Source organism: Rhinolophus sinicus, linkage group LG17, assembly GCF_036562045.2.
Source record: "Rhinolophus sinicus isolate RSC01 linkage group LG17, ASM3656204v1, whole genome shotgun sequence".
NCBI lineage: Eukaryota > Metazoa > Chordata > Mammalia > Chiroptera > Rhinolophidae > Rhinolophus > Rhinolophus sinicus.
In genome coordinates, this window is record NC_133766.1 from 5,603,297 (window position 1) to 5,613,568 (window position 10,272).

Here is a 10,272-nt window from a genome sequence, read left to right on the forward strand (position 1 = left end):
AAAAAGAAATAAAAAGAAAAAAGAAATTGGGTAATGACTTTATGTCCATGTCTGCAATTCTGCTAGTATTTCTTTAGGATGGATAAGCTGTGTTATAACTTTCAATGGATACTGCCACATTACTCTCTAAAACGTTGTACCAATTTACACTTCCACACGCCCCAGAGACTGCCTTTTCTCTGTACTGTAAGTATACTCTATGCTAGTTATCATTTGTTAAAAAAATGTTACAACACTGACAGGCAAAAACTGGCTTCTCATTGTTAATTTACATTAAAATAATTTTTTTGAAGTTCAAACTCTTTCATTTTTAATTTTAGTGACTGTCATTTGTATTTCTTCTTTGGTGAATTAATTAAGTCTTAAAAATTAAGCTCTTGTCTCTAGTATCGGTTTATAGCAGCTCTTTATAGGGCATGAATGTAACTCGTTGACTGTTACATGTATTACAAATGTTTCCTCCCATTGTGTCATCTATTAACTTTTTCCACGTAGAAGTGTTTAATTTTTTTAAAGCAAACCTTTTGTTTCCTATATAGCTTCTTGTCACACTTAGACTTACCTCACATTATTATGTGTATTCTTCCCTGTTTTCTTCTAATGTAAAATTTTCACTGTGCTTCAGCTCCGTAATGTATTTAAAAATCCATTTTTGTATATTGTGAGGTAGGCAGTAAACTTAACTTTAAAAAAAACAGATAGCCAGTGACATAAGCAACACTATCTTTTAATCTCTTATTCATTTGAAAGGACAGTGCCATCTTAGACTAAGCATCCCTTTATGCTTGGGTTTAGTTTTGAACTCTTCTGTTCCTTTCATCTCTTTGCCTATCTACTGGACCAGGGGCTCTATTTAAATCACTGTGTCTTGAATAAGTTACTTTTTCCCTCAAAGTAATGTCAATTTTTGTATATTTACTCTTCGAAATAGACTTTATAGTAAGCTTATCTAATGCCTCTCTCCCCACCCCCTTCCCTGGCAAATCCTATTGAACTTCTGATTGGCATTACGTAACATTTATTATAATTTAATTTAGGGTGAACTTGACAACTTTGCACTATGAAGTCTACCCATTTGGGCAAACATGGTATGGCTCAGCATTTATTCAGGGTAACCTTTATTCCTTCAGAAAAGTTACAGATTATTTTACTGGTTTCAGGTGTACAAAGCAACAAAGTGATTAGACATAGACCTCACAAAGTGATAACACTAGTAAGTCTATTACCCACCTGACACTGTACATAGTTATTTGAATATTATTGACTATATCCCTTATGTTGTACTTTACATTTCTGTGACTGTGCTTTTTAAAAATTATAGTTGACATGCAATATTTTCTGTTAATTTCAGGTGTACAGTGTAGTGCTTATGCTTTTATATAATTTAAGAAGTGACCACCCCCCAACTGGTCTAGTACCCACCTGCACCATACATAGTTTTTACAATATTATTGACTATATTCCCATGCTGTACTTTACTACCAATTTGTACTTCCTAATCCCTTCCCCTTTGTCACCCAGCCACCAATCCTCCTCCCATCTGACAACCATCAGTTTGTTCTCTGTACCTATGAGCCTTTTTCTGTTTTCATTTATTTTGTTCTTTAGATTCCACATATAAGTGAGATCATGGTATTTGTCTTTCTCTGTCTGACTTATCTCAGCATAATACCTTCTAGGTCATGTTAATTTGATACATTTCTATATTGTAATATAATTGTTGCAGTTTTCTTCACATAGGTTTTGTGCATTCCTTAACTTTTTTCCTGTATATTTAATAGTTTTATATCTGGCTTCTTTATTGAAACCTCTTAGTTCTAAACATGCTAGATTTACAATAATTGAACGTTTTTGCTTTTATTCCTTGATGCCTTCCATTTCCTTTGCCCCAAACCATCCAGTATCGCTTTCTGAAGGGTCTTGCTGTTAGGTCGTTAATCCATATATATGTAAGATAATGTTACTTGTGAACTAAAGTGTTGGCTGACAATTGGGAAGTTAGTTAATGACGTTCATTCTTACCCTACTTGGCCTCACATTGAGTCCTCTCATTTTCCCTACTCTGCGTTGATCCCCACTGGCTGTTTCCCAGGCTCTGGCACAGGTGAGAATGGAGAGCAGAAGAAGGCAGAAGTCATTATGAGTTACTTGCTTTCCCCTTTGGTGCTACCCCAGGTGGTCCCTAAGGCCTAGTAAAGGCATCCATCTCTGATTTTCTCAGAGTTTTACTTTCTTGAATAGACATCTTCCCTTCCCTACCTTTACTTGGCCGCTTCTTAAAACCATTCCAGTGTTTTTCTAATTTTAACCTACACTAAATAATTTTAATATGGAAAATATATCCATTTAAACAGTATCATTCAACAAATAATCCTTTGAGCATCTACTGTGTGCTGGATATGGAGATATAGAGATAAAAGAAACTGTTCTTGTTCTCAAGGCGCTCATGGGTTAATGAGGAGGTGCTAATATTCAATGTACAGAAAAATACCACACGTGCTGTGGAAGGAGTAAAGCACGAAATGCAATGGCTGCCCCAACAAGGGGCCCTGAACTCAGTCTTAGTGGTCAGAGACGGCTTGCTGGGGCGGTGTCGTCAAAGCAAGTTAGAAAGTTGCTTGGGAAAGAAAGAATAAAGGTACGGAGGGTAAGGGAGCATGAACCAGTCTGGTTATTGTCTGCACTGTGGTTGGCTGCAGCATAGCATATTTGTGGGGGAGAGTCGGGGAAATCCAGGTGTGAGGCATCTCATGAAGGGTTTTGGATCCCATAGTGAGATGACATTTAGTTGTAAATTAACTGATGTGCCCTGTCCCCCTTTCTGTTAGCCTAGGAACCATCCTGCCATTGCACAATCAGCTAGGATTGTCGATGTTTGCTGCCTTAGGAAAGGGTAATTATGGAAACACTCAAAAAAATAAGATGCCACCTGCTCTAAGCTCTTTGAAGAAAGAACTTATCTTCCCCAGAGACTGGGTGTCCCTAGAACCTGGGACAGTTGGTCCATAGTAGCACTCAGTAGACAATTGTTGAGAAAAGAATCAGATTCCTGGCTGTTGGTTTTGAAAAACGTATTTTGAGTTGTAAGAGCCCTTGCTCTGGAGTTTCAATAGCCTAAGTCCCGAAAGGTTCAGGTCATCAAGTTAAAGACAAATATGATAGATTTGGAAGAATAGAAGATCAGTCAGAGGTAGTGATACTTACACCAGACTAAATAACTCTTCTACCTCTGAGGAAGTGACAGAAAGCAGTGATATACACGGGAACACTATTGATATATGTTCCTGAGAAGGGACCTTTTCTATGCCCTTTTTCAGGCCCAGTCTGGAGATGGGAGGAACATATGCTAAGAACCCTATATGTATTTGGGGGATCAGAAAACAGAGGGTAACTATGCTTGCAATTTCAAGGCAGCCAGGAGTGGTGACAGTTTCTTAGACATTTTCCTCTACCCTGCATAGTGTGGGAGTGGAGAGGATCGTGTGTGGTAGTTAAAGGAGAAAGGCCTTACGGAATTTTCTTTTATCCCATAAGGCACATGAAACAAATGTATTCTGGGGGCCCAAGTACAGTGTGGAAGTAGTTGAGGGAGAGGAGGGCCCAAGCTGAGGAGACCTTGTGGACAGGGCAAGGAGAATGTGGCTGTATCCTGTGTGGTCTAGCAGCCATCAACCACGTGGGACGGATGGTGCCTGAGCTGATGCCAGAGGGCCAAGTGAAGACGGAAGGCCAGGTGTTTCTCCTCCCCTTCCCTGGGCCTTGGTACACTTTACAACCTGAGATACTTAGATGGAACCAGGAGGTGGGGTGGGAAAAGAAATCCTGAATTAACTGGGAAAATCATGAACTAAGTTAAGATTAAATTTTCTCCAGCAATGGAATGAGAACACAAAATAATAATTAAGATGAGTGATCATGAAAGAAAGTTGCGTTGTGCACACTCCTGAATTTTTGGACTGAGATTTGTATCATTGCTATATTATTAAGTATGAACTTAATTATGGACAAAATGGCGGCCATCATTCCTTCACTCAGATTTTACTGGGTACCAGGTGTGGGGTGCGGGGTGCAATACAAGTATGAATAAGACCTCAAGGGTTGACTTGGTAATAGTTACTGGGGGTAGACAGAACAGTAGAGTGACTCTTGGTTTTCTGACAGGGTGGATGCTGGTGGCAGTAATTAAAGAAAAGAAAAGAATGAGGAGGATGAACGATTTGGAGGCATCAGATTTGAGACTTGTAGAAGTTGACGTTATTCATCAAATACTCACTTCCTGTTTCTCAGTCTCTATGAGAAAATGACACTTCCCGGAACCTTTGATGTTGCATTTGGTTGCAGGACTGGTTTTGACGTATAGAATGTGGATGAAAATGGTACTTTTCAGAAGGCTGAACAACCTTTTGAAACCTAAGCCTGAGAAGGCACTGTGTGGAAAGGAACTTCCAGTGCCTACTGTGAAAATGCAAAGTCCTTTCAGTCTGTGTCCCAGAACAAACAGATGGGACAGAGCTGAGTCTAAGCCACAGCTTGGCGCAGAGCTGGTCGGCCAACTGAACTACAACCTGTGGCTTCATCATGCCTTTTTTTTTTTTTTTTTTTTATACTGTAGAACATATGGTAGTTTGCTATGCGGCAATAGGATGGAAACAAAAAACCTGAGGGACACACATGAAAATACACAACAGGGATTTAAATATGCAGGTCTCAGAATGAGGTGAGACCACACAGGGAGAAGGAACCCAATAAGAGAAGGAGCAAAGACAGAACCTTAGGCAATGTGCATGTCCTGACCATTTGCCGTTGGGACACATGCAATTCTGAGTGTTGACGGTACGTCTTTGTTCTGTGATGGAGTTTGTTTACTTTAAAATACAAACGAGTATAGGTATTACTATAAGAATTCTCTGTATTTGCTGCCCAGTCTCGTAGAGCTGTCATACGCACGTGTACACTCAGTTATGTAGACAAGATAAAAACCAATCTGTGCTTTTCTTCCCGAATAAGATACTTTCTCTCCCAGGGTAGGTCTTAACGTTTTTGACTTTGAAGGGAAATGGATTTTGCTTCTCTTGATTTTCTATTCCAGCTTCTTTGTTTGGTGGGTTCTGCCTCTACAACAAAATATCTATCCAGACATTGGGGTTGATTTCTGTTAGAAACCATCTGTATCTATCTCAGAGACTTAGTCAACTTCTATCCATCTTTCCTTGATAATTCAGTGGAGGAAATTTATTTATTTTTCCTTTAGAGCCCTGAGAAGTCAATTGTATTCTGCAGAGGTTAGAGGCTCCTGTTCTGTGTTCATGTTCTCTCCTTTCCTTCTTTCCCCTCCCCCTTCTCTCCTACTCTTTTCATTGAATGCATCCCCACTAACTGCCATTTTGCTCCCCTTTGCAATGACGTTTTCTAATTCCTCAAGGTACTAAGAAGACGGTGAACAACTGTTTCTGCTCTTGTGTCCCAACTCCCCAAGTACAAAGGTGCTTATTTTGTTAGTTTTTTGTTTTGTTTTGTTTTGCTAGTCATCCAGTGTTCACCTTCCTTTCAAACACCACGGTTCCTGTTAGCATGACTAACCACAAACATGCTTTCTCTCTGTTGGGGTATGGAGCTTCTGTTATGAGTCTGGAGGGAAACAGACGCAGAACTGCATGCAAATCGAACCTCACGAAGTGGGTTGCAGAAGCTCTTTCTCCCAGCCAACCTTTCAGAGCAACTTCCTGCTCTCCTGAGGAACAAACTGGAAGGAATTACTTTATGCAGAAAAGATAACTAAAAAAAAGGAGAGTATCATTTCCTTTGCTGAGTTTCATGACTTGATACTCATCCACTTAGGTCAGACCTTTAACACCACGGGGAAAGTTCTGGTAGCTGGTTATGGGGGGAAATGATGCATTTAATTTGAGAAACATTGACTTGCAGTATCTAGTGAGGTCAGCCAGTTTTGGGGTGCATGTAATTCGTTTGGCTTTGAACACAGTCAGTTTGAGATCCAGGGGGCCTTCCATTGGGCAATGACCAACTGGCAGGACAGACACACACAGATGTCAGAGCCAGAGTTACAGAATTGGGTGTGACGTGCATGTTTGAAAACTATGGAGGTGATGGGAAGCGCATGGGCTGCTAAGAACAAGGGCTAAGGATGGAGCCTGGAGTTATACCCAACTTGGCAGATGAAAGGAGGTAGTAACACCAGTGACGGGCAGATGAGCACACGCAGGAGGGGAATTGTAGCAACACAGCCTCTTGTATGCCAAGGCAGATGGGATTCTGGGAAGGCAAGCATGGTTAGGAGAGTCTACAGCTAAACAGAGACCAGGAGCATGAAAGCTGAGTAAAAGCCATCTGATTTGGTGACTAAGAAAGAGCCATGGGACATTTGAGAAGACAGTTTCAGTGGAGTGGTGTGAACTGGAGCCGAGCGCCTGTGACTAGGGAGTGATTCAGTGGTGAGGAAATGGGGGAGGGAAAGACACGCAGCGTTTCAAAAAAAAAAGACACGTAGGCAGGAAACAAAGAAGAAAAAGAAAAGTCAGGGTTGAAGTCAGAGTTACCATCTGCTGGCTGGTGAAATGATCGCCAGGGCTCCTTGCGGCTCTGGCCCTGGGATGCCTTGGATGTTGTGATATTTGTGAAATCTGTCACCTTTTTCAAAATGTGCAATGTGTGATAATTTCTCGTTCTAAGGAAATGTTTGCTTTTGTACCTAATTTCATATTTGTAATTTTTTTTTCCCCTAAAAGAAGCTACACAAATTATATAAGGTTTTGGTCACCCAAACCTGGATCCTCCCAGCAAAGAGCTATATGTTCATGGAACAGATTCAGCAGTAGGGACCTGTCTTCTCAGGTCCAAGAACAGGTTTGGTAGCGATGAGTTGTAGTCGTTAAGTTACGGTGAATGTTGAAACAGTATTTGATTGTGGCTCCTCTCAGTGTTGGCCTTTCTTTTCCTTGAACCTCTTGTTAGCACAAATTGGTTGATCAGATTAGTTACTATTAAAGTTGACCTTTGAACAGCACATGTTTGAACCATGTGGGTCCACTTATATATGGACTTTTTTCCAACAAATATATTTAGAAATATTTTTTGAGATTTTCTTACTGCCATGAAGCAATTGTATCAATTACATGAGGCTAGCAGGAAGCAATCGCATCGTTGCTTCTTAGTCAATGCATGAGTCCTTACACCTGTAAATAAATAGGAATTTCTTTTCATGTTATCTCTTCATTTTTGATGTCTATTGTTAGTAATATGTATAGCATCTACAGTGTTTTGTATTGAACAGACAAACTTAGTATAGTACTATAAATGTATTTTCTCTTCCTCATAATTTTCTTAATATTTTCTCTTCTCTAGCTTACCTTATTGTAGAAATACAGTATATAATACGTATAACACAAAATACCTGTTAATTAACTGTTTATGTTATCAGTAAGTCTTCCAGTCAGCAGTAGGTTATTACCAGTTAAGTTTTGGGGGATTCAAAATTTATACACAGATTTTCAACTGTAAGGGGTCAGCACCACTGACCCCCATGTTGTTCAAGAGTGAGTGTACTTTGGAAGGTTACTGAATGGGTGGGATTGGATGACCCTTTAGTTTGTCAACTGGAGGTCCTGTATTTGTTTCAAAGAGCAGGACTCAAGAGCAAGGGAGGCAGGGCGAGAAGGTTCAGTTAGTATCTGTGACCAGGTAGGGGTGGGGGTGGCAGGGAGAGCATGGTGACAGCGGGGAGGTGAGCAGCAATGAGGGGGAGTAAGGAGGGGGCCAGCACAGGTGGTTTTGTCAAGGTGAGAGGTCTGGGGTGGGGCAGCTGGTTCTTCTGGGTTTGGCCAAGGACACATAGGCTGATGGGACAAGGGAAGAGCTGGAGCCGGGAGGAAGGGAGGGAGGGAGGTGGGAGGGAGAAAGAGAGAGAGAGAGAGAGAGAGAGAGAGAGAGAGAGAGAGAGAGGTGTGGAAAGGTGAACGTGATGTCAGGAGTAAATGTGGCTGCCTCAGAGATGCCTCCAGATGGCCTGACTCATCGTGTGGCCTGCTCTTCCTGTGTTTCAGTTTCCCCTTCTGTAAGATGAGAAGCACCACAGAGGGCTACGGGGAGGAAAAACTAAGACAGATAGACTCAAGACACTGGTGATGGATAAGTTCTTATATGGTTTCTATGGTAATACTCCTGGGGTGAAGTTAAAAAACAAACAAACAAAAAAGAACTCTATAAAGTCAGTGTAATACATGTCCACGTATTAGTAAAACGCATTTCAAACAGATTTTTCTCTTGTAGGGGATTGTCACTAAAAGAGATCATTTTCCTCAAGGAAACCCCTTGAGGAAAGTGAAAAATCAGGGTTTCTGGTTTGTCAGTGAAACGAGGAGCTGAATTTGGCACACACTTTTTGTTGTAAGGAAAGCAGTGGCAAACAAATGTTAGCTCTTTCATTCAAAATAACATTTATTGAGTACCTGCAGTGCTCCAACGTGCCAGTATTAAATAGGTGGGAAGGCTACAGGGGTGGAGAGGGTAGATTTAGCCTTAACTAAGTGTAGAAGGGATGCAGCTAATTACAACTGGCCTGAGATAAGCTCAAGCCCACAGGTATGGGTGAGTGTCAGAGATCAGATGATGGAGCCATGAACACAGGGGCAGATGTTGGCATGACTTCCCCAAAGTTGCTGCCATGTGCGCTGGGCCCTGGAAGGAAGTGTTCAGTGAGGACGAGCTCAGGTAGCAGACCGAAGGGTCGGAAAACATGGGAGGAGAACCTTTCCACTTTGGTATTAAGTCTCAAGTCAGAGTATTCGAATGACCATTCCTTAGAAGCTGACACCATGTTCAATTCATCTTCACATGTACCAGGGACTTTTCCTAGACTTCTGCCCCTAGTGGAGCCCCAACAAACATAGATGTTTAATTCGCTCCCTTGTCTAAAAGGTTTCAGTAGCTTTCCATTGATTATGAGTGAAATCCACCCTCCCCTTCTGGACTCTGAAGCCCTTGTGATCTGTGCCTATCTTGAACTTGCTCTTGCCTTCCCCGACTTGATTCTGTTACTCATCACGTGACTGGACACGTCTCATTCTCCTTACAGGTTAGGTACACATCCTCTCCTCAGAGAGGTCTTGTTAGAGCAGCTTATCTCAGTTGGGTCTTCATACTTCACCCTGATTTTCTCTATTATTGTATCCTATTACTAAAATACTTGTTAATACAGTAAATGTTGATCGATATAGTGATAATAAAAGCTAACATTTATTGAGTGCTTCTTATATGTTTGGCATTATGCTTCTTTTTAAAAATTATAATTTTTCATTTTTTTTTTGAGTTGAGAACAATTAAGATCTCCTCTCAGCAAATTGCAAGTGCACAATAAATTATTGACTATAGTTACCACGCTGCACATTAGATCTCTAGATATTATTCCTCTTATAACTGAAAAATTTTAGGTCTGCTGTATGATAATTTCTCTGTAAACATTACCTCATTTAGTTCCCATAATAAAGTTAGGAGGCATGTACTGTTATTATTCCTATTTCACAGAAGATAAAACTGAAACTTAAGTGAGGTCAAGCAAATTGGTCCAGGAAACACAACTGACGATAGAGTAACAGCTTGGAAATCAGGAAGTCTGATCTAAGAACCTACTCTCTTAAGCATATTTGCTTAATACTTTTAAATGCTGCTCCTTGAATATGTATATGATCTCACAGAGTGTTAACAAATGATTTTCATATCAGCCTTGTGTTCTGTGGATTTTTTAGTGATCGAAGACATCAATCTAGAATCTTCTACTAAAATTTCTATTCTCATTCGTGGCACGAAATGATATCCTTTGTTCATTAGCAAAAGAAACAGTGAGCTTAATTCTCTCCTTTCTCCTCCTCAGATTTCCCTGGCCCACAACTTATGTGATGCCAATGGTGTTGCATTCAGTAGAAAGTTCTAAGCACTTCGTCTCAACTATTTCTATGCATAAGAATTACTTGGAGATCTTACTAAAATGCAGCTTCTGGTCCAGGAGTAGGGCCTGAAATTCTGCATTTCTAACAAGCTCCCACGCTAGCTGATGTTGCTCTTTGGGGAACCACACTTGGAGCAGCGAGACTCTAAGGAAGCTACATGATGTAGAATAGCTGGGTTTTCTTCTTTCCCCCATGGGGGGATGTAAGTTCTAGTAACTGGCCATCAGGGCACAGCCGTTGGTAAGGGCTGAGGATTAGACTATGCAATTCCACTAGAATATAATTCCCATGAGTTCAGGGTCATTTATTG